The 25,847-nt window shown below is 37.1% G+C and overlaps 1 non-coding gene across 4 annotated transcripts in view; it reads left to right on the forward strand.

Moving 5' to 3' along the window:
• LOC593587 overlaps positions 1-25,847 on the forward strand; it is a 79,035-nt gene that overhangs the window by 42,582 nt on the left and 10,606 nt on the right. For all 4 annotated transcript variants that reach the window (XR_004062347.1, XR_004062344.1, XR_004062346.1 and 1 more), the window contains 2 exons: positions 8,000-8,091; positions 21,946-22,039. This is a non-coding gene — a transcript (uncharacterized LOC593587). The remainder of the gene's footprint in view (positions 1-7,999; positions 8,092-21,945; positions 22,040-25,847) is intronic.

Below are 25,847 nucleotides of genomic sequence, written 5' to 3' on the forward strand. Positions count from 1 at the left end.
AGTCAACTTAAAAGGAGATATTGAATGTTGTGGATCATGGTTAATAGTTGGAGATGTTGTGGGTGATTGTTGGTGGTAGAAGTGGTGTTGGTTGTGTTATATACGTTGTGTGCTTCTTCTATGATACAAGTCCTCTCAATGGAATGAGTTGAGAGCAAGACATTCATTTATGAAGTGGTTCAGTTTCTTTTATTCTAGGATGTTCCTGGAATACAATTAAAAGAAGCCCTTCATGAAATGATCTCTAGAGATTGTGTGAAAACTGTTCAAAAGGCTTTGTTTTCTGATGAAGTAATGGGGAAATTCTGTCATAATGCTCTCTCTTATATTTTTTGTGTAATGTACAGATATGTCCTTTTAATCCTGTGTATGTCAATACTTTCCATTAACATTTCTATGAAATAATTGTTCTCAGAAGCAACATCTTTGTTTGTTTTGCGAGTTGGTTAAAAGTCTTCTATTCTTGCCATTCTCTACAAGTATTTGCCTATTCTGTTTGAATAGGTAACAAGTGAGTTGAAAGAAGCCGTGAAAAGCAATGTGTTAATTGCAACAGATAAAAGCAAAGCAGATTAAGTGATTTGGTTAAATATTTTAAAACTTTATGTAAATGTTGTTTTGGCCAATATAGTTTATGTCTTTCAATGTAGATGCATACATACTGTAAATACAAGTTCCCAACTTAGTGTGATCATATTCAAAACAAACGGGGTGAAAATCAAATACGTAATAAGTTCTTTGTAACTTACTAAGTAGGTCTGTAGTTGACACTTGTAGTTTTCCAATGCAGTGATAGCCTTGAGTGATAATCTTGACTTTGTCTTGTAAATGTTAGGCTTCCTGTAAAATAAGCAATCACAATTCTAGTTCTGACTCACTCCGAATTCATTTTCAAGTCCAGGAAAACAATGATAATTACCGGCAAGGCAAGTAATCATAAGCGCCCCATTAGCGCTACGGATGACGGAAGTCAACTTTCTTCCTAGCCTTGTTTTTGCTAGTGTTTTTACCTATGTTGTAGCCAAGAAGGCGAGCTCTCATCTTTAATAGTTCCTTTTGTTTGAAGTTCACATTCATCATTTCCTATGACAGTATATTAACCTCAATTTCTGTTTGTGTTGAAAGGATAGAATTCCCCATCATATGTTTGTAATCATTAATTGCTGGTTGAAGCTCAATTTGATTTTGACAATGTTGCCTAGGATAGCTTGGCTGGTTCTATGAAAATGGCAAGTTATGAAAAAAACTTTTGAAAATAATAATACTGTATTCAAGAGGATAAATATACGATTTTAACATTTGAAAAATATATGAAAGCTTTTGAATTTTGCACAAAGCAAATTGTCAAGTTTCAGACAAAAAGCAAAGTGTGTTTCATAGAAATGCATCTATGATAAATGCATTGTGAGGATCAACCACAATTGGCTGCTAATTGCATGTTTTAAGTCAATTTTACTATCCTATGTTTGTTTTTTATTCATCTTCATCTACCAAACACTTACGAAAGATATTTCATCTTGGCTTCACAAGGTCATTAACAAGGTCATTAGTACCTCTAAGCCTTATTCACAAGTTCATTGATGTACCAAGTGTACATTTGAAACTTAGAAATATTGAGAGAAAAAAAAAGATCTTACTGATATTCTCTTTTTGAAATACAAGAATTAAAAAAAAAAAAAACACTTTCTTTCAATCAAAGTTCATCTTTTGATGTCTGCTGCTAGTTCTTTGGTAATTGCATTGCTTCATTTAAGTTGTTCTGTTTGTCTGTTTATCCACCCACATTTCTGAGAAAAGGTAGGATTAAAAAGAGGTGTTCATTCCCTAATTAACACAAATTATGTTATTAAAGAAGAAATATTCACTCTCTAAAGAGGTATTAATTAATCATTGCAGATCATGTCTTCCAATTATATCTGTGTCTGTCAATTAGGCGCCATGATTGATGTTACATAGGGTTGCAATGAAGCCATCATACTGTCCAGAATTCAACAAAATATTTATATCATGGAACAAGTAATCTCTAATGCAGATACCATGGCATGGAGGCTGTTCACATCATACAACTAATCCAATGCAATGGATATATTCATTGATATATTTATGCAGAGATATTGTTAGTCTGAAGTTATGAAAATCAAATTTCTTCTGTTTTGTGCATTTTTAGAATCTGAAGACCTTTTGAATAGGAGTACAGTGGATGGCTAAATTAGGGAAGCTCTTCACACCGTGACAGGATTTGTAGAGATTAATGTTTTTATGTGAAAAGGGTTTAGTAAGAGAGTCATCTTGTTGAGAGATAATCACCACTGGAGCTAAATACCATGCATTCCATTCGCATCAAATCAAGTTTATTACATACATCTCAACATGCCTCACAACATACCAAACAGCTAGCTAGCTAACTCAAGATGTTTCAATCATTGGATGATGATACTCATACCAACCATCATAAATACCAAGCTCCATGGACCGCATCACGTCTTAATAGCTAGATATACACAGTTTAAAAATAAATGTCATTAGCTACACAGAGTTAGATCACTCTCAAATCAGTTTTGTTCTGTTGGGGAAAATTCAAGGATTGTATATATAAGAATATCAGTTCTGATTAACCCTCAAAACATTATTTACTCTCATTTAGTAGTAAAGAAAGATTGTGTCATTTGATAAGCGCTGCAGTATTATTTAATGAAAATGAAAGAAACAAGTGTAGGTATATACTTTGTATTTAATGGCGCTTGTATCTTCATGTGGTATTGAGAGGGTTATGAGTGAATGAAATAGAGAGTGAGAAAAATGTGAAAAACATACAAATATCCAAGGATTTAAAGATTTCTGGTTACCTCTCTCTCTCTCTCTTTGCTTCTGTAAACTGGACATTTCTATACCTGCTTGTAAATACATGATGGACCCTCTTATGACATGATGCCCAGGGCAGGGCAGGCAGGCTGGCCGGCCGGATGCAGAGCCTTTAGTAAAGCTGCTTTATTTCTAGTTGACAAGAGGGGATGACAGAGAATGTGTGGATCAACGCTCTGACATCATTCTATGCCCTTGAAATTCATAATATCATCATCAAAGAAAGAAAGAAAGAAAGTAGAGAGAGAGAGAGAGAGAGCTGTGTGATGTATACCTGCAGGCCTGCAGAGCTACCTCTGAATATTTCCATTTTATTTGAATTCTCACTAAGGGATTTTCAGCCAGCTTTGTGTGTTTGTTTGTTTGTTTGTCAGTTAGAGTGTTTGTATCATGGGAATATGCATGACATTGAATGTGGCCCAGTGAAAGTGAGGAGAGTGGAATGGTCTCATATCCAGACTCTATTTATATTCAACTTTTCATTCAATTTTTTTTAGTCAGGATACTTGATGAAAGGCATTAGTAAGATAAGAAAATAAGAAAGGGCAATAGACAAAATAAAGCAATAGGTCCTAATGAGGAAGGTTACAGAAAAGCTGGTTGTTATTATTTAAATTCCCAGGTTTTTATATTAAGTAATTAAGTGAATTAGATATATAAAGTTTATATAAGATATAAAGCAGAGCAATATTGTTTCAATGATACAAATACCTACTTCAAATAAAATATGCATAAGATTGTTTTGGTCTTTAATGCACCATATCTATTTTGATCTATCCATGAGTTCTCACATATTACACGACAGGAATCATTTTTATTAGTTTTGTTTTGTTTTGTTTGTTTGATCTTCTTGATTCCAAAGTAATGCTTTTTTCCAGACTAATTTTTGGCTTTGATGAGAATAGTTTGAAATGGTTGTTGTGTTAAGGATGAGGGAGGGTGGGTTTGTATAGTGAAAGTAAAGATGATCTGATCTGTTGAGATCCTCTTCTTCCAAATCAGATAAGAGAAAAGAAACCGATTCATATCTTTCAAAAATAGATAACATAGCAACATGACCAACTATGATATCATGTTTATTTTATTTTATATTAATAGTAAACAAAAAAGCAGATCATTTTATTTTAGGGTTCACTCTAGGATTCATTCTCTAGGATGGGTCAGATATAGTTCAAGTAGCCAGCATTTAAGAGAGATAGAAACGATCTTGAGAGAAAGAACTGAAGCTCATCAAAAGTCAATCTAGAAGCAATGGTTGTTGCAGGAAACCTGGCAGATATTCTACCAATATTGCCTGCTTAATTTGAGGAATATCTTTTTTTCCATTTATTGAGAAATTGTCTGTGATTAGCTCTGAAGGGCTCAGCGGATGAGTAAGTATTTGTGGTCAACCTTTTTCCCCTCTATTTTACATCCACTTTCTTTTCATTATAACGGTTAAAATAAATTTGAACAAAATTTGCATTTTTAAGAATTTCCTGTTTGCTAATGAAGATTTTAATGAACATTGGAAAGTTATCTGAATTGGACTTTAGACTGATAGATATTGTTCAGTTGTCGCGTTCTATAATAATTTTATTCATTGACTAGAATTGATTATCTTTATTTTAAAAAAATGTGCTTTACCTTTGCTATCCTACTTGTAGAATAGTTTTGTTGACATTGTAATGTATATTTATTTGTGATGTCAGAGAGCAAGCCCTGAAAATGAGAAAAAGCATTTTCTTTTCTGATACCATTGTTATTGAATACATTGATGGAAGAGAAGCTCCCCTGAAACCCTGTGGCATTTCACATTGTGCTCCTCAACCAGAGAAAAAAAAAATCATGCAAAATTTTCGGCTTGCAGAAACACAATTAGTAAGATGATAACTTTCCAAAACAGCGCAACTTAGCAGTTGGTTTAGCAAACAGTGTTTCTTCTCACTTTCCCAGAATATGCAGGCAAAATCCATAGAAATGCCTGCGCGACGCTAAAACACTGTTGAAAATTTGATCCGTGCAACCTATCAAATTCTGACATTTGCATATCTTATCAATTTCCCAGGGTTGTGGTTTATTGACAAGTGTAAATTAATTCTAAAAACACATATGTATTATTCAGTTTTGAACAGAGAAAAGGGGCTTGCATTAATCTTTCACAAGTCTTTTTTCTGTTTTGTTGTTACTGGTTCATTATACTTGCAAATGAATTACACTCACTCATCTTATACTCCATTAGTTAAGGTCATTTGCATTTTTCTCATCTCCATTAGTGCGCTGTAAAGTGCTTTCATGTATTACCTTGTTTTTTCTCACTTTGTTCCTTTGTTTTTGCTTGAGTGGAAAGCAATTCATCAAACAAATTATGAATATTAATGAGAAAACAATTTCAGACCGGCAGTACATGTGGCGATGTGCGGTAATGGACAGTCTCGGCTTATCTCCGCTCTTAATTCATTTTGCTGTGTAATTGCCTGCTTGTTGGTCCTTTCCAATGTTTATATTATCAGTTGTGATTATTATCAACACTTTATGCAGCAAAGCCTCATGAAAAAAGATGAGCTTTTGAGAAGGAATGCCATCAATTAATGCAGTGCCACCAGAACGTACGTTGTCGCTGATCCAATGACGCTTATCACAATAGTTGGTCAGGCTAGCTCAAATCATTGTCAAAGCAGGGTTTCTCTTTATTTCATTGTCTCCTGAATGATAGGCATCAGTAATTTGTCCTTGTATTCGTGTGAAGCTAGCCTTGGCTCTTGTATGGGTATTCGTCTGTGCTTTAAACTTCAGAACGGAGCTTGGGCCAGATATTTGGGTAAAAATGAACTTGATCCTTGCCACCATGCATGGTCTTCTAGAACTGGAACTTCTTGAGATAGATTATAGAAAAAGGGGTTGAATCCCTTTGATGGTTTAATAGTTGATTATTATTTTACCTGACTGCCAAGAAAGCACAAATATGCTTGCACATGTAAGTAAGCCCTGGACCAATGACTTTAAGTCCTCTCCAAGGGACTGGGCAATGAGGATTAATGCCTTACCAAAGGGCACGAGCGCATTGACTTGGTTTTGAACCCGGGACCTCTTGGTGACGAGACCACTGCTCTACCACTGAGCCACCGCGCCTCCTTTCTGCATTATGGATGATCATGGATATGTAGCAGTGTGTGCGTTAAAAGCTTAGACAGGTCGTTGGATGTAGTCGAGAGGTCAGCAGTCTTATATCACTGATTCTAATCTCTGATAAAACGAGTCCCGCTTAATGTCGTACATAATTCATACATTCTTTCTATACCGTTTGTCTGTGTCAGTGGGGAACACTTGTATTGCAAATCAGCAGACAAGTAGCCATTTGTGATGAAATATTAATCAATGTATATTTTGTCCTGCTGAAGGTAAATAAATATTTGTTTTATATATTGATTTTGAAATGTACAATGTATCTTGAGACAGAATGCTATAGAATATAAGCCGAATGAGTGAATTAAAACTTGAGAAAGTTGTAATTGAAATGGTTATTGAATCTATATTCTTGTGAAAGCCTAAACTTGAGTTTGAGCTGATAGTGTGAAGAGTCTTCTTGAAGCCTTTGACATTGCCCCACTAACCTTTGTTGAGCCGGATGTGATGCAAACCTTCTTCACACCTCTCCCGTCTTGTAAAGATTAATTCATTGTAGATTGTAGGGCAGGTGCAGTACTGTGTGCTAGTCCTGATGGAAAGCATGATACACACACACAGACGGACACACAAACATACAAACATACAGAATATGAGAGAAAAGAAAGGGACAGGTACAGAGAGGGAGGTAGAACAAGATAATCGATAGAAAAGGAGAAAGTGGAGAGAGAGAGAGAGAGAGAGAGAGAGAGAGAGAGAGAGAGAGGGGGGGGGGGGGGAGAGGGGGAGGATGTTAAAAAAAAAAAGTGAAGATAATTGTTCATTGGAATTGAATTGAATATAGAAATATGAAGATGCAAAAAGTGACACTGAGTTGATGTATACCTAGATTCAAAGAGACAGAGGTAGAAAGAGATAGCAAGAGAATGAGAAAGATGAAGAGATAGAGGAAGATGAAGAGACAGTAAGATGTGTCATCTCATAAATGGTTTAATTATCCATAGCAGATATTTATCTTTATTCCTGTACAGAGATACAATGCATACACACATGATATAAGTTTATATTATTAATTATCTTACTAAGCCATGAATTATAAAATACCAAACCAAGATCAGAAATATCAATATGTTTACAATGAATGTGGTTACTGTTGGTAATATTACTATATTTGTACGGGTATGATAAGATGTTTGTTGTAGAATTCAAGGCTATTGGTTTCTAATTTTTAGAGATATATCTAGTGAGCAATTATATGGTTATTCTACACTTTTGCTTCTTAATAGGATTAGCGGAGTTTGTTTCTAAGCAGACATATTTTACTTTTGAGGAAATGAAACAGTAAGTCAAGGGAATGAATTGATATAGGTCATGGCTCTCTGCAAAGGAAGACATGAGCCTCATATCATAGCCATAATTATATCAAAATATTTCTATTATTTCTGCATATCCTTCCCTCATACATGTTGTACTCAGTCTTAATATGGTGATAGTTTTTCTGCACGAAAGTTTGACTTATATATTTTTCTATGGCTTCACTTGTTCATCAGTGAATAAGAAGACTATGTCTTGAATAAGAGGGCAGGTAGATATCATTAAAGGTAAAGACTAGTATTGGCAACGCCCCAATTTCAAAAAATGAAATGGAAGCTCTCATTACCAATCATGTGAAAGAATATGTTTTGACTAATACATGATGATAAAAAATTTGCCGGGAAACCGCCTACTAATTCATATATTTGGTAAATTTATTTCTCTCATGGTCTGGTGAGAGAGATAGGGTAGTCCCATAAACATCTTTCTGTGTATAGTGCTTGTAACTTTACGAAGAATGGGCCAAATTTCTTATCATTTTGATGATTCCAGAACCTTGCAGATGCTAGATGCTAGATGATCAACCTTTTCTGATCGATTCCACAACGTTTCTTTCACAATGCAATCGCATGACCATTACTGGTCTTTACCTTTAAACACTCAAGATGTTTAAAATTTGGTTGTTTAATATTCTGTTTTGATCTCTTTCTTCATTTAGATTGGACTTATGCAACCTGTATCACTTTTAATATCAAGAAGCAAGAACTCTGACTGATATTCACCCTGAAAATCTTCAAGTCTCCTTTACAGGTAAAACTAATATGATTATATTTTCTTCTGTTATAGTTATACATGTATCTTTAAGTTTGATCTCGTGCTGAACTTTTCTTTTACATCAATATGATATAGTCTATTCAAAACAAGAATGAATTTCAATTAAGTTAGGTTGATAGATATCAGTGTTTTATTCCTGAGGTATTCCTGAGGCAGTTATGATAAAATATTTCAAACATTGAAATATAATAATTAGTATAAAAGATCAGCCAGCCTCTCCCTATAGGAAGAAGACCATTCCCCCTTGCAGTTTTCTTTAAAAACAAGATGATCAAGGAAATATTTTTGTTTACATATCTATTATGTGGGTTGTGAATATTGTTATTCATTCCAATGTTTGCAGACAATAACGACATACTTGGGTTTATCATCTTTGATAATAAGAAGTGGTTTAAAATTGCACAAAGGCAGCCTAATCGTCATCATAATGTAAATATTACTGCTTTGTATAATATTTCTTTGCATAAAGGAACAAGTAATGGATATCTTATAATTCAAAGCTATCAATACAATTTTATGATTTAGTGATTTCTATTGTGCCTTGAGTTGGAAAATTAGCTGCCTAAATTGAAAATATACTTTTTCGCACTTGTAGTCATATGAGACATGTATTGATGTATTGCTTTGTATGTTGTAATTTAACAGTTGATTGAGTTGTGTTGTTTGATGTCTTATTCACCTTCTGGTGTCTTGTAGTATGAAGGTCATTATCTGGTCTGTTAAATGATTTGGAAACCCCAAGATTTATTGGCAAGCTCCTAACTAAATTCAAGGTTTTTCTTTTAGAGAGTAGAGATTGATTGGTTGATTGCATTTGAGAGCTTAATGAAAAAGATTATCTTAACAAAGAGAAAAATTTGTTCTATAAAATCCAAGTTGACAGTCAAACATAATTTGCAGCTTTTTAATTAGGAAAACCAAACCTTAAAATTGCTGGTGGTGAAAACGATGGGATAAAAGTGGATGCATGTTTTATGGGAATGTGTATTTTATTGTGAAACTTAATGCAAAGTTAGTAGGTATGAAAAGTATGATATCAGTGAAATTTGAAGTTTGATTGAAAGATTGATCGGCTAAGGTGGAATGAAGGAAAGAAAGGTTGGAGACATGACAGTCTAACTTATATGAAGATGAAGGAGTGGGACTATCGAATGAAACACATGAAGACTGTGATGTGACTGGCATAGAAAGATTGAGGATCAGACAGACAGAGACCTGCCTGCCTCGCCTGCCTGGTGAGTGTAGGTATTCCCCCCTCCGTACCACCGCCGTCTGGTTTAGTATGCGGCGTAGCTAAGCGGGAATCGCGTTACGGGCTTCAGATACGCTCCAAGCGGAACGATGGCGTTTTGAGCTACGTTGTAATAGGAACCTTTAGTAGGAGTGAAATGTCAAAACATACTCTCAATATAGCAAGAGAAGTAGGCTGTTTGTGCTCAAAGGGGTGGTACAGAATAACCAGAATTTATGTCAGGCCTATATTGGAGTTGATAGAGTGTCTAGTTGTTAATTTCTCTGAATGTTTCTTTTTACCACGTCAATCGCATGTCACATTCTAGTGTGAAAATTCTCTAGGAATTTACAAGACAATGAACACGTCATGTACCCATAGATAATATTTAATATCACACCCTCTCTCTTTTTATGTTGTTTTTTTCATGTAAAAGAATGGATCTTTCCTGAAAGTAGACTATCTTGTAGGTCTTTTATTGTATGTCTGATGCGCTTTATATCACACCCACTCAATCAGCCAATTGAAATGAAAACCCTGTTTGGGGTTGCCCTTCCTACTTTCTCTTCCTTCTCTCTCTCTTCTGTTTCTCTCTCACTCCGTCTCCCAGTTGAGCGTGTAGCTACATGGTAGGTCTAGGGGGAAACTAGAGGGCATAGGACGGGGTGGAGATCCTGCCCGGCTGCTGCTGATGTCGTAGCTGCTACTGCTGTCCGCTGTCCGTCTAGCTAGCTTGTTAGCTAGGCTGGCTGGCTGGCTGGCTGGTTGGCTGACTGCGCTCCACTACTCCGGCTTAGATTACGGGTAGCTGGCCATCAGGCTTGAGCTCAGCGGGAACTCTGCTCTTGTGGAAATGACATGCTGTGAGCGCAGGGTTAGGTGTCAGGGGGGGGGGGGGTGGGGCGCTGACTGCTACCTCTAGTCTGCTACCTCAGGCGTCCTGTCTCTATACATGTCAGATGAAGAGACCTGTTATCATTGCAAACCAGATTAATAATAGGAGGACATTATAATCTCTTCACCTATTGGGAGAGGATTATCTCTTGCTTTGATCATAGTCCCGTATATTTATATCGGTATGAATAACACCACTCTGGAAAGAATGGACTTTGCCCGGAATATAATTATGAATCTCTCTGCAGGCATGTAGCTCTCAATGTCATGTTCAAATCAGTGGCCGGCCCGGCCAGCGTTAACAAATGGCATATCAGTATTTTGAGATTTATGGCACGTATTATGCCACTAATGACAAACAGCTTCATCTAATCTTGCTCACAAATTACACTCTCTAGAATGATGGGGGTATAGCGAGAGACCAACTCGATGATCACTCCTCGTCCACATAATTTCATTTTCCTGTGAAAACAAAGACCAAATGTCAGCATTAAGGCGCCCTTTTTCTTCTTGTTGATAGGAAAGCACTGGTAATTCTATCCCGTCTTAATTAATGCGCATAAAAGTCCTTGAGAGGGGCGCAGAATGCCCCCCTGCTGACAGAGTGCGAATTAGTGTACTTCTGGAAAGGTTAAACTAACAGCGTTGGCAATGGCCGAGTGGACCCTAGTAAATCCACCAGTATGTCATTAGCTCTCTTTCTTCTGATTAACTCGGCAGTGACCATCCCACCTACCCCTCCAATCCTTTACCCTCCCAAACTAACCCTCTTCTAAAACAATCCTACCAAGACAATTCTTATGTCTATCGGAATTATAATTCCATCGGGCGATTTGAATTTTGAGCTGATTTGTTGATTGGATGTTGGACCGCGCCTCCTAGCACCTTTAGAACAGTGGTATCTGATCTCTCATCACCCTGGCCTGGTCTGGTCTTGGGTTTAGAGAGAGCTAGGGACCCGCCCGCCCGCCTTTCAACCAACACACATGGTGCAGGCACAGAGAGGCTTAGCTGACCTCATTTCAAGCTCTTCGCATGCCTACAAGGCATTGCAAAAGAAATTCCACTAAACCCTCTTGTCTTCCTCTCTCCTTTCTCCCATTCTCCAATTCCCTTTCTTTTCTCTCGCTCTTTTCTCTCGCTCTTTCCTATACTCTCACTCATACCTCCATTAAATCACCCTACTCGGTTTACACTTCTGCTGGACATTTTCTTCCAGATCATTTTTTTTTCCGGATCTCTTTTCTTGCATTGATTTGCATGGCTTAAGTGCTTAGAGTTGGGCTTGTATTACTCACGCATTACAAAGTCTTTATGTTTGTTCTTTGATGTAGATGAGAAAATGATGGATAGGGCCTTGAACAACAGTTCTTTTTTGTTTTCCTTTTTGCTTTCATTCTCTCCTTTCAGAATCAGGCTTTGGAATATAATTGTTCATTAGCAAATATTTGCTAAGCTTTTCAAGAGGAAAGTTGACATATTTTTTTTCAATTTTGTTCATATATATTGAGAGCTGGAATAAGGTATAGTCAAGCCTGTAGACCAGTGGTATTATAAACACAGAAGTGCAGTAAAATGTTATCAAGATTTCTTTTGTTTACTCTCTTTATATAGATTTACTCTCTATGTTTAACCCGAAGTGGTCTGATTTGCATTTGAGGAAGGAGTTGCTTAAATCCTTTACTTTGACAATGGATGTAAAATTAGGCAATGTCACAACAAAAATGTCACTCAGAAAATGTATTTGATTCAATGTGAATGTTAGGCCTTCTTCACTTGTAGTTAATGTGTACTTTTGTGCAATTCTTGTTTTTTAGAGTTCCAATTGCACTTGCTCGTCTGTTTGCATTCCTTTATCATTTATATAAAGGGTTTTAAGGTTGACTGGATTTTAAGCTTTATTTTTTCTTGCAGCATTGTGATGTGCTTGCCTGTCATCTTAAAAAAGCTCGATTTGTCGCAATCATAGGATTTGATAAGTAAACATAAATTCCTTATTGTTTAACCCTGAAGGTCTTTGGAACTGATTAAAAAACTAATATTATACCAGAGTACCCTACAATGGGCTACATGAAAACAGTTATAGAAAATAAATACTGTGAAAATGGGTTTTAAAAAGAGATAGATCAAGCATATCACTGACGATGCTCAAGACAGTGGGTGTAAGAATTATACTACCCTGCAATTTTGTAGATAAATTGTCTTTTTCACACCTGTGGGGTGTGGAATATAATATGAGTATGTTCAGATCTCAAAAACCTCAAATTACAAGCTATCTCCTAGAATGGATGGAGGAAAGAGAGTGGAATCATGGACCTATCCATGGTGGAATGAATATGGGAAAGAAAACAAGATGGAGTCCCCAGCTGAGCATTCCAAGCGATCATCAGGTCTGTGAGATCATCGGGTCTGTGAGCTGAGAAACACACACACAGTCAGGTAGTTCATGTCATGGGAGAATGAGATCTAAACAAGTCCATTACATGTTTGCTGTCAGTTAGATCAACACCATGCAGTGATCTCACACATCACAAATATCAGGTTTTGATCAGAGTATTCACTCACTTTGCCTGACTTTCAATGGCCTCATCTAGAAGAAGATGTTCATTGTTTTCTTTCCATTTGACCAGGCCTTGCCTACATGTACAGATGAGTGTGGGAACTCTTCATGATACAGGCCTATATTTAAATGGACTAGCATTCAAGAAATTGTATGACTGTAAGACCAGCAACTTTCGCAACATGAAACTTTGCTGATTTTCACAGTAAGAAACTTTTATGAAATGCAAAAATTCAACTTGTGTCGGCTTTTATTCATGAAGTTTTGTGGCATGAAACTTTTGTGAAACTAAACCACTTGTGAAAGTTCCTGGCCTTACAGCCAAAGTGATGTTGAATCCTAGCCATTACCTTGAACCTTTGGACCTGTACTTGCTCATATTTACTTGATAGAAATCAAGACTACTGAATGAATGGTTGGATATGATTTCACTTTTCATCTCCATGACTCCTTCCAGTACATGTGTGTCCTTAGGAGGTCATAGCAATTGACATCTTACCCTGACATGACCTTTATGACCTTAGATGACCTGTCAACTTTGCATAGACACAAACATGTCCAGAGGATAAGGTTTGTGGTTTAGCCAGACCAGGATGAGATACTTTTAATAGTCTAAACATTCCAGGCTTTTCCAACAACATAAATTCAAACTTGTCCTGTTGCATGGTATTATGAATTGGGGATTTCTCAAATGAAGGGACACAAACAACTGGAACAATTAACAAAGTATGATAGAAATTATATTATCTGCTTAGTCCTGCACAATCTGCACAATCTTTCAAACTGAAAGATGAAAGTGAGATCTGAATGTCATACATTTGTAATTTATCAATTTGGAGAGGAAATATAAATGTTTTATATTTTTTCAGTCAATAAATTAAGTATATTAAATTATCATTGATACAAAATGTGTAAATGAAAGAGTATGATCTGTAGAAGCAAGTCCATCAGTCCATCAGTGCAATGACCATGGTGATCTGAGTCATACAGGTCTGTAAATGTAGACTAGTATTGGTCAGTTCTGGTCAGTTGGCCTGAGGCATAGATTGTTAGTTGAGCATGAAATTGACATCTTGTAAAGGAATTCAAACACAGTCTGTGAATGAATGAATGAACCAAGCAACAGGAAAGTGGAAAGAATAAACCTTTGTTTTGTGATTGAATTAATGACACTTTAGTGAAAGGGTGGTTATCATGATACAAGTTACAGACTCGGCATGTTTTCTGCATGATAACTTTGATTTTTTTTTTAATGTATGTATTGATATCTTATTTTTTGTTCATTTCATTCCAACATTTCTTATTTTATTTAAGATCAACCATTTTGAAAGTAAATTGTCTTGGCGTTAAAAAATGTTACTTTATTATTTGTATTGTGAGTCCATGAATTTTTATTAGGTGCAATATCTATGAAATCATGAAGCAAAATGAATGGTAATCCTATATTTTAGTGAATAGTTATTCAAAATGTTATTTATTAGATCTTACCTGCCTGAATTGATTAATTTGGGAGATGATAGGTCTTTTCCTGAGCCTGAGGACTCTCTGTTATATTTAATTTTATTTCTTACTCTATTGAAGGAATTGTTCATATACTTTCATGGGTTTATGAATTTCTCTTGTTTTAATTCCATCTCCTTTTTGTTTTTACAATTCCTTTGATCCCTGTGGATACCGAGAGTGATTCCATTCTGTTTCACTAAATCCTTCAGTATTTCTCCTCCAATCTCTCCTCTCTCAGCATTTTTTGGGGGGAACAAGAGAGCAGACTGGTGACCCCTTCATTATCTTATTATCCCAGAGACAATTAGGAAGGTTAGCACTGGAGTAAGGCCAGCAGGAAATGGTCATTTGTTTTCTGACACTTTTCAGTTTCACAAGCTGTATAGTTTCCATTTCTCATTTTTCACACTTTTCAGATATTTCTCATAAGGAGGCTACCTTGTATTTAACCATGGCTGGCATGAAGCCATATCATGTAGGCTTATTAAAAGGAATCTTTAATTACCAGAAAAAGTATTCGACTGTACAAGAATCGTAACCCTAATTTAACAATATCCTTGCACAATAAACAAATTGTACATACTATATTGGTTTATGATGTAAAAGAAGAAAAATGTTCCCACAATGATAGCAATATCCTCCTTATCAAAACTTAGTTGAGATGACTAGTTTGATTTGATTTATTCAACATGAAAGCCTTCTCGTTTCATTTCTGTTTGAGAGATAGTTTGACATGATGTTGAAGCTGCAAACTGTTCCTGATTGTTTTGAGCAAGTTTCTTTCCTTGGTCTTGGAAGCCTATAAACTCTGTCCTAATCAAATCAATAGTTGCTAGACTCCCTATGATTCACAGCCTATTAAATGGAGCCTTGTTTCCAGCGGCTCTCTAATAACTTCTCATCATTCCAATATTTCTCCTTTCTCCGCGAGAGAAAAATCATTTGAATAAAAAAATAAATTACTCAGACATACACCCAACTCCAGAGGGGGAAAAAGGGCTGTGGGAAAGTTTTCCCCTGTCTTTTAATCGGTGGCCCCATCCGAGGTCTGTAAATAACTGTCAGTATGGTCATAATGTAGGCATATCTCTGTTCTTGTCTTGGTTCTAATTACAGTTGTGCACAGGTTTAGAGAGAGTAGGATTGATGGTAGCTGGAATGATTTGATGGAGAGGGTGTCCCTAAAGACCCCTTTCAAGAACACCAGATATGTGGTGGAATTATTAGATTTCTCTCTCATAACAAACATATTTCCAGATGTTCGATCAACTTTGGTGGGGCTGAGATTACTTCTTCATAGTTTTGTTATAATGTTGTGTAAAACTGAGCAATCATGGGAGGAAACTATACTTATTGTGTCAAATTGTTTAATACATTTTTTGTCACCATGTTTGAATAAAAACTAATTTCATATAATATCCTTTCACATTTCAGTTTCTGGGACAGTATAGTATTAGTATTTTTATCATAAATTTAGATATATTTGAATAGATATAAAGCTAAGTCATTTCTATCTTTTAAGCTCATCAATTTTGTGCCAAATCCAAAATAATTTGTTGACTTGCTTTTGTCTGGACAGTGACATTAAAACTGGAACTGCAGCACAACTTTCCAAGAAGCTGATCATAATTTGAGCAATGTACGCTGGCTGATAGGATATGAAAGGGCAATTAAACAGGAACCACTAGGTTTAGACTAAGAATCTTAATCCTAGGAGTTTGGCAGAATGTGGGTTGCAGTCAGATCTCACCAAGTTCCTGGATTAATTGCTTCTAAGTCTGTCTAGCTCATTTGCCTGATATAATGACCCATTTTGCTGTATTTCTGTCAATTTTGAGAGGAGGGAGATTTAGCTGAAACCTTGAGGGAGAGAGAGAAGTAGGTTAGATTATAGACTAGGGATTATAAATAGTTGAAAGAAGACAGGAAAAGGGAGTGTTTGTTGCCCTGTATCTAGTTGATAGGAAATGGAGAAGAGCTGGAGGATTGAATGGAAAATAGGCCAAGACGCATATATAGTGATTAAGAGACAAATAGAATGAAATCAGAGCTAGTACATAGGAAGACATGAGCTTGCACTCATTGCTCTACTCAGAACAAGATGGAGTGTGAGATAGCGAGACCCAAGGACGATCATTCCTACTCTTCCCATCATCCTTTGCACTGGTGGGCTGTCTGTCCGTGGCGGGTTCGTTTATTAGCCAATCACTATGCAAATATTCCCACAATTCATCTTTGGTCAGGGGTGGGCTGAACTTTTTGTCAAACGAGAGGCCAGGTTAATGCCCCACGTGATCCCCTTTGCACCTCCATTCTCAGTCAGTCAGTCGGTCGGTCGGTCGGTCCGAGAGGGATGCGCCGCTGCGATGTATTTACACCACCCAACCCTAGACCAAGTAGCAGCACAAATTGTCTCGTTAACGCTTTCTGCACTCACCACATCCAGTCAGGATCATCCCAGAGAGAGAGAGAGAGATGGAGAGAGATGGAGAGAGACGAAGAGAGACAGAGGGAGAGAGAGAGATGGAGAGAGGGGGAGGGATCAGTAGTATGGTGGTGGGTGGGGATAACTGATGTTAAATCACAGGGGATTATTACTTGTTCATATTTAACAGCCCTTCATGTCAGAATTCACACATCCATGGCTCATATTTTGAGGGAAATTAAAACAAGAGAGGGAGGGCTTCATCTAGATATGTGGGTGTTACTTATAAATGAATTTTGTCGGATTTAGTAAAGGGCACTGTACATTTTAAGATCATTGTGTTAAATGATTGATGACAGGCTTATGAAGGGTATCATATCCATCTCCTTTCGTAGAGACCAAATTTCAATTAACATCATTAATCTGGCAATCGATTCTCTTAACCATGATCAGTGAGAGAATTATGGGTGCTAGATTGATATAAGTAGAGCAATTATTTACAGGAGTCTGTCCCCTCTCTCCTGGCCAGTGGCTCTTTTGTAGTGCATTGCTCCCTACTCTAGCTCAAAGTACTATATTGCAATGAGATATGAAACGTTTAATTAGCGAGAATGTGGGCCATGTTCTGAGGCAAATAAATCTTGATGGCGCTGGTGACAAAGAGGAATAAATGGGTACCATGGGAAGGAGAATTTAATGAGGCAAATTAGACAAAATCAGATAAATGGGGCAGCTCACATTGGAGTTATAGCCGTTTCAATGGCTTGGCAAGTCCAATTTAGGAACGGTTGTGTAAACTGAGGGTGACAGGTGCAAAGACGTTAAACCAAATCTGTGTGATTTCACCCCGCCTTGTTTCAGTGGCTCTTGTCTAAACACATTCCCTCTAAACATTCACGCCTGCTTCAACTTGTTCAAGGAGAGGCAAAGTACAATGTCTGTCTGCATGCAACAACTCCCCATTCCATGCAACATCCAATCTTCATCTCATCCCTTTGTTGGAAAGTTAACGGCTCTGACAAAGTAGCGGAGCATGGTTGCATGTTTGGGCTCTAATGGAGATACATTTACACAAGTGTTGGTAATCTAATTCTAGGATGAGATAGAGGCAAGCTTGGGGAGTAGTTTAGAAAGGATGCTGTGAGGAGGAGTAGAAGTGGTTATGTGAGCACCATGTTACACCTCTCAAACTAACTTAAGAGCACCAATGCTAGCTTGTCTTACATAGTTAGGTTCATCTTGTAGTATGGGTAGATGGCAAGATTTACGACTGTTGATGCTAGTATTACAATGAAGATGTACAAGTCTTGTCATTGGACTAGCTCCTGGTAGATTGGCTATCAAAACACAAGTAGTGTTACAACAATTCTTAGTTATTGTTTGGGTTCAATTGAATTGAATAATTTTGACAAATACTCTCAAAGGCCTGCTATTATTTTTTCATATCTGAAGTTCTCTGTAAATTTGAAGATTTCACCACAAATAGAATGCTTTATAAAAGATCAAGTAGTGTGTTAAGTTTTGTACTCTTTCTTTGTCTTAGAAAACAAATATCTTATCCTTTCATATGTAGTAACAATATACAAAGGACACAGAAACTTGCTTTAAAAGCACACGCCCATACATATATAGTTATAGGTATACTTCAATGATACTTCAATGTATGCCCAAGCTCAAGTAGTTAAGCAACCATCCCTTTGTTGTATTTTATTTTCTCATAAGATAATCAGACTGCAATTAAGCTTAAGTTCTCCAGGCTATAATTACAACTGGGAATATAATTACCATTAAAAAACAAAAATGGATTTCCATGGTGACATGCATTGTTTCCATGGAGATATATTAAACCAGTACATTTTCACCTTCAGTTGTAGTCATTAAGAGAGACAATACCTTGTCTATTTCTTTCTTTGTACACTGTCTTTGCCTGCTGCCTGCCTGGAATGATTAATGCTAGGGTTTTAGAGTAGTTTAATCTTAATGATGTTTGTTACCATGGTAACTGGAGCCATTAACGATGATACCCCCTGGGATCATACAATGTGATGACCTTAGCCCTAAGGTCTGTCTGTCTCATCCAAGTCAAGATTTGACAAGAATCATAGAGGAGAAGAAAAGAAAGATTGTCAGCGGTGTGATTAGTCAAGATAAGAGGAGATGACAACAGATTTCCGTAGTCATATTTTCTGTTTATGTACATGTATACCTGTATGCTTGTCTACTCCTGTCCTACTGCATCTCATCTTCGTTGCTCTTAATGTATATCTTACATGTTTTCAGGAGGCTATGGGTTCTGGATTTAATAGATGTCAACTTGGTAATTTTTCACATCTACTGTTGGTGCCCAGACATCTGCTCCTGCAACAATTGCCTCAAGCTGCATTTTGTCAAAGATTTAACGTTAGGATTTAGGGTTTGGGATGCTATTGGGTTTTCGGTAGTTTAGGGTTATAGATAGGTGTAGTATTGGGTCTCAGGTTGAAGGTTTGAATTTGGTTCATGTAGGAAATTGTTGCAGGAGCAGGTGTCGTACGACCCTACTGCTTGCCCTGACAGTATCCTTCTGTATTGATAGGGACAAGATCTTTGTAGATCAAGGATTGGTTGTTACATGTATCATGAACAGAATGTATACATCCCATCTTTAGAGGGCATCCATACTTTGGTGAACATGTTTCATATCATCTGTTCAGAGCCATAGGGGTGTTAAATCTGTGTTATAGTATATGATTTAACACCCCTATGGCTCCAACCAAACAGACGATATAAGACAGTTGCAGCATGTTGCAGAAAATGAACTCTAAGTTTAATGACATTGAGAAAAAACATTAAGGAGGAGTTGTCCTACCAAGCATCGGTCAGAGGTGAATCAACTAGCGTACATGGAAAGGTAGATTATCTTCTGAATAATAGAAGAGTTTTAACAACTTTCGGATGGCTTCCTTGGAATGACCAATACCAATGCTATGAATGAAAAAGCCATTAATAATCAGCTCCAAGATACTATGTGATGGAAGTGTGATGAGCGTGTGATGACCAATGGTATACCGTACGTAGGTAATGTTCTATCCATACGTGAGTCAGTAGCCACTCTAATTAAGTAACTAGGGGACTTTTCAATCAAGAAAAAACAAATTATTGTTTTAAAAATGACATGTAACAGTAAAATGACCATAGGGGCAAACTGGATTCATATTTGTGTAAGTATCTGTTGGTACACTATGATTAAGTGTGTTGTTGTGCTTAAATTCTTATACTATATGATGTTTACATGGTGATTAGATCATGTTTATTTATCAAAACGATGTCCAAACCACTGTTGACCAATTGTTTTTCAGAACATAACATTAGAAAAGTTGGCATATTTATCATATGGCTATGAAGTATCAAACATATAGTTTTCCACATTAAAAGGAGGGGGGGGGGCGTAGAGTAGAACTGCTACAGTGCGTCATGTTAAGGAATTAGATCACGGATCTTGCATAAAAGCTACCCTTGAAATATTTTGATAAGATATACATGCAAAATGGAGCTAACAAACTTGTCAATCTTATCTACTAGCCTTACAGTTGAAGTTCATAATCTTCTTGCCATTTTGATTATTATTGATTTATAATACTTTTTAAACAATAACCGAGGCAGAAAACCCATGTTTTTCTTTGCGTTTCAGGTCAATGCTGCCATTATCTTTAGAAATGAATCAATGTAAAAAGTCAATAGGATCTTGTGAACCTGAAAGCCTTGAAAAAGAAAAGTATTAATATCTAATGACAATATATTATTCCTACCCTACTAGTAGTGTGATACCTAGGTCAAAATAATTGCATGACTAAGACCTGGACTGTGTATGTGATGGTTTTATACCGGTACCAGTAGCTTTGACATGAAGTGTGCTTTGAAATAGGATGTAACTATTCTCTTGCCAAATGTAGATAGAGAATGATTGATGTACAGAGTATTGATTTCCTTGTCCTTGTAACATACATTATTGTTTTTATATGTGGTGGAGTTGTTGATATGCATGCTTCGGTATACTAATTTATGCTTACTCTCGTTCGCTGAAATAATTTAATATCTTTGAAATATTTAATCATGCAATTTTTTTAGTGAAAGCAATTATTCTTATATTGAAAGTCTGTAGATATGGAAATGTTAAAGAAATGTAAAATAGGAGGAAACGGAAGAAGAAATTAAGGAGAATAACTGAGCCTCTTTTCCTTTAGTTTATTGTAAGCAATGGTTTTGTTAATATATTCAAAATATACCGAGCAGAAATAGGTCATTATTTCCCCTCTGACAATTTTGAAGTAGAAATGGAGAGTTTTATCGATTCATCAATAAGAGAGCTTGACCTACTTCTCACCGCAACAAACTTCACTTCCCTTTAAGAGATTTAATAAGGTGTAAGGGAAAAGGTAGAGATAGCCGGCTGGCTGGCCAGTAAGAGGGGATTAATGAACTTGGAGGATTGAAGGAAGTAAAAGATGGCGCTAAGAAGCAGCTAGAGTGAGGACGTGTGAGTTAGCATTGATTCATTAACGTGGCCATGATACATCTTACTGTATAGCCTCTCACTCAGCTCAACAGCTTTCTCTCTCTCTCTCAGTCTCAGGCTTGTTAATGCAAATTAGCTTCTCACACAAAGTCAACGCTTATATGCCTTGCATCTAATTAACATGCCAGATGGACGGAGAGTAGGTTATGGATACTAGGCACAGAGAAAGAGAGACAGAGAGAGAGAGAGAGAGAGAGAGTAGAAGAAAAGCCTCTCTTTCTGTATGTTTGTGTGAATGTCGTTTTTTTCCCCTCCTCATTTAAGGAATGATTCATTATGCAGTGAGAATTAAGCAGCTCTGCATTTGGTGGTCCAGTATTGCTGACGTCCAGCGTGGCTGGCTGGCTGGTTGGTTGATGAGTGTGCATGGGTGTCGGTAGGTAGGTAGGGATCGGTGTGGTGTGTGGTAGGTAGCTAGCTGGCTAGCTGGCAGGCTGGCTGGACGGTGTGTGTGGGGACACTCAGGGGTGAACTATCCAGCGACTGGCCTTGTGCCTTATGCCTTTCATCCTACTTTTGATGGCTGGTCATTAAAATGCAGCCATGCATGCATGCTCTATACACTGCTTCTAACTCTGTCTTTCTCTCCCTGTGCAAGGAATACTTTGCCACCTTCTTTAATCGTCTCCCCTTTTCTCTGCTTTTGTTCAACCTCTTCTCAGACGGACCATTGGATTGACTCTACGTGGCTTGCCAACTTACAGGACAAATTACACGGAGAATAATCACCGGACAACTCAAATCATCTTGACAAAGGTAAGAATTATATTTGCACTGATTTTGATTTATTTGTGATGAGTTACTCTTGAAAGCAGCCTCTATGGTATTCTACTGATGTGGGATGTAGTGTAATCATAGTGGATTATATATTTTGTTAATTATATATCCATTCATTGCCGGCCCCGTACCCCTTGAACACCACCCCTCCACACCACCCCTCCTCAGCTCACACAGCTTCCACTCTTACCCCCTTGTCACTCTGGGCCTGGTACCCCCTGAACACCACCCCTCCTCACCACCCCTCCTCACCACTCCTCCTCACCACCCCTCCTCACCACCCCTCCTCACCACCCCTCCTCACCACCCCTCCTCACCACCCCTCCTCAGCCCACACAGCTTCCACTCTTCCCCCCTTGTCACTCACAGCACACATCTACACACTTGGGACTAAGATACCATGATTGGTAATACATCCTTCCCCTAAGGGTTACCATGTAGTAATACACATCTCTTCACTATACTCACTCTCTCCATTCCTACCCCCCACCCCTCTCCTTTATTCCTCTCGCTGAGCACTGGATTTCAAAGGGACTTCTTCCATTTCCCCCTCCTTTTTAGCGTGTGTTTTTGTTTTGTTGATAGGATTTGAACCTGGAGGCACATCTCTGTTCCTGATTGGGTGTTATGGTTCCCAAGCAGTTAATCCCTCCCCAGTTGCTTGGTGATGAGTAGACCCACTCCACATTATATCGCTCAAATGTCAGAATTATCATTGTTGAAGGCTTGATTCCTGTCTCACTATTTCCTTCTTAACCGGATGCTACTGCGTATTAATCACTTACTCTTGAATTACGCACCTTCATATCCGTTTCCATGGCAATTTTTCACATGCATGAGACAAGATATAAGCCTTGATGAAACCAGCGTGTGAGTGAGTGAGCTAGGTGTTAGTTTTCAAGCAGACAGGGGCTTCATGATCAATTGATATTAATGTGTGTCATTATCATCTTGTGATTTCAAAAAATGGTGGAATTAATCAATCTCCTAGCTATTCCTTCAGAGAAAAGACAGCAGTCCTACATATGACTGTGAATATAAATTGAAATTAGGGATTTATTAGATTAATAGAAGACTTAGAAGGAAACATAATCCCTGCTCTTATAGGCCTACTCTTCTTAAAGACTTTGTATTTCATCAAGAAAATATATGAAGAGAAAGTGTGTCGAGATGGTGATCAAGGATTACTCCTGTAATATTTGAGATTACTTGATATTCATAGAAGAGCATCCCTCAGATTTCAGTCATGTGATTCAGATTCCTCTCGAAGCTAGCACATGTAGAGTAGAGTTTACCCTGCCCCCGCACATTGGGAAAATGTGTGTAGCTATTCCTGGTAATACCAGAGACTTAAATGTAGCAGAATTTCTCTTTTTGCCTAGCTAGCTTTGCATAATTCTGCTAGTTATAGTGATTAGATTCACCCAAATTGAAGTTGTATTTTAAGAAGAACTGTTTATGGAGAATGTAAGACACCGTATTGTCTTGTGTCATTTTTATTTTGAAGTATGGTTATAACCCTGGTAAAAACAAATTGTTTAAAACAGTGGAAAGTTTGGAATCAGTGATGTTCACCTAAATTGTTTCCACATTTGGGAAGTTTTGATCATTCCTTCCTTTTTTCTTTTATATTTATTTCAAAGCTTCATTCAATGACATACATAAAACTGAATATGTTTTCTTGATACCTGTCTATGTGTAGGATACTGCTTTACCTTACACCTTCTAACATGGGTGGGACTATATCAACAAGTCGATTCTTATTCCATTGAGATTTGAATAAAAGTGTATTAGTGATGGTGGTACATGGTACGCCTACCTTCATGAAAACAAAAACTCTTTACTAATACCTTTCTCTAGTCAATCCGTCATTTCAATATGCCCTTTTATTGGAAGGTGTTGACAGAAAGGTTTAACTTCTTGCTACAGGGCTGTGCATAATTTAAAGATCTATTTGTTATTGGTTTGCACACTGGTTCTTGTTTCTTAGCTGAGTAATTAAGCATTTTGATTGGAATGTTTGTATGTATTCTCACTGAATTCCTCACACTTATACAATGTTTGTTTTGTTCAGAATTATAATCTGTCTGGCTAGGTCTCGACTGGGTTAGGTATAGTCAGCATATATGTCAACACGAACAAGTGTCAACATTTGACAAGTAGAGTGGCTCTAGTCCCACTGACTGATTTTCATGAGCTGTGAGGAAAGGAGATTTCCAGCTCCATTGCTGTATATCGTAGTTATAGTTTTAAGTTTACCTCTGACCTACATATTCTCCTCCATTGATGATATGAAACGGATATGTATGAGGTCCAGATTATAGTTTCCAGACATCACTACCCAATACCGGGTACTTTATATGGCATACTTTTGCTTTCAGTAATCTACTTGTACTACAGCAGCTAGAACATTAAATTCATCAGTTGAATGATATATAGGTATGCTAAGTGTAGTCTGTAGTCTAAATAACTAGTTGGCTTATATACTCTGTTGATAATGACATAATAAGTTAATAAGAGAGCAGAGAGCAATATATAGACTCTAAGCGAGAAAGAGAAGGATGGGAAGGGGACATACAGACAGACAGACAGACAGAATATAAGAGGGGGATAAAGATGGCTTACATTGTGGCAGGGGTGTCTTCATCATGTTGTGATCTAAAGCTCATGCACTATACCATATCCTATTAACATATACGTAGCATCATATGTCTTTCTCATTAACCCACGAATTAATTGGTATTTTTACGCCTGAGCCCACTCTCCTCTCTCTCTCGCCCTCTCTCCCCCTCTCTCCCCTTCTCTCTCCCTCTCTCGCTTTAGATGTCAAAAGATATAATCTGTTCTCATCTCTCATCTTCTTTCAGAGTTTTATTATTTGACCTTATTATCCATAGTGAATCACGCCAGCTAATTAACTCACTTTACCAGGCACTGCTTTAAACCCTAGGACAGACAGACAGACAGCTAGAGATCAGAGGGGAAAAATAGGCTTAAACTAGTAGATATCTAATTATCATTGCCACAATTATGCATGGAAAATATTGATAATGATAAAACAAAATTGATTAAAAGTTTAAAACTTATATGTAAAATCTGGATTTTCTTGATTATCTCTGAATATTGAGTTGAATTAAGAATACATGACTGTCGAAATTAATAATTAGAGGACTGATTACATGTGTATAAAGTTGTACTTGTCCTGCATTACAAGAAATGTCGGGTGATTTCTTTAATGATTCAATTGACATTTAAACTGGAAAAACATACAGAAAGCCAATCAAATCACAAACTTCAGAGCAATCAATGTTTTTTTTGTCCTGACCTAATTATGGTATAAATATCCACCCACTACTCGTGACATGAGAGAAAGAATTCCAGTATGAAATATCAATCAATACAACTCTTTTAAGAAGCAAATACGTGGAAAGAGAGGCAGTTAAAAAGGTTTGAAAGGAAACCGTGAACCAGTGATGGAAGCAAGGTCATAGATGAGTTGGTGTCATGGTTGTATGAGAGAGAATAACAATAAGCTCTATTGTTCTGCAATGAGCCAAACAGTGCCAACATACACACATCAATACAAAGACACCTGCTAGCGAGCTAGCTCCAGAATAAACCTAAAGAAATATCCCAATCAAATATCAAAAGAAAAGGAAAAAAATCTGAAAGTCAAGCCAGGTAGGGTGTAATTATTGTGTATTGAAAGAATTATTATGAGAAGTCTTTTGGATGTCGGTGTGATACAAATGGAGGTACTTGTGTGGTGAGAAAGCGAGCTAGAAAA

The sequence above is a fragment of the Strongylocentrotus purpuratus genome, unplaced genomic scaffold, assembly GCF_000002235.5.
Source record: "Strongylocentrotus purpuratus isolate Spur 01 unplaced genomic scaffold, Spur_5.0 spur5_scaffold_8, whole genome shotgun sequence".
Taxonomy (NCBI): domain Eukaryota; kingdom Metazoa; phylum Echinodermata; class Echinoidea; order Camarodonta; family Strongylocentrotidae; genus Strongylocentrotus; species Strongylocentrotus purpuratus.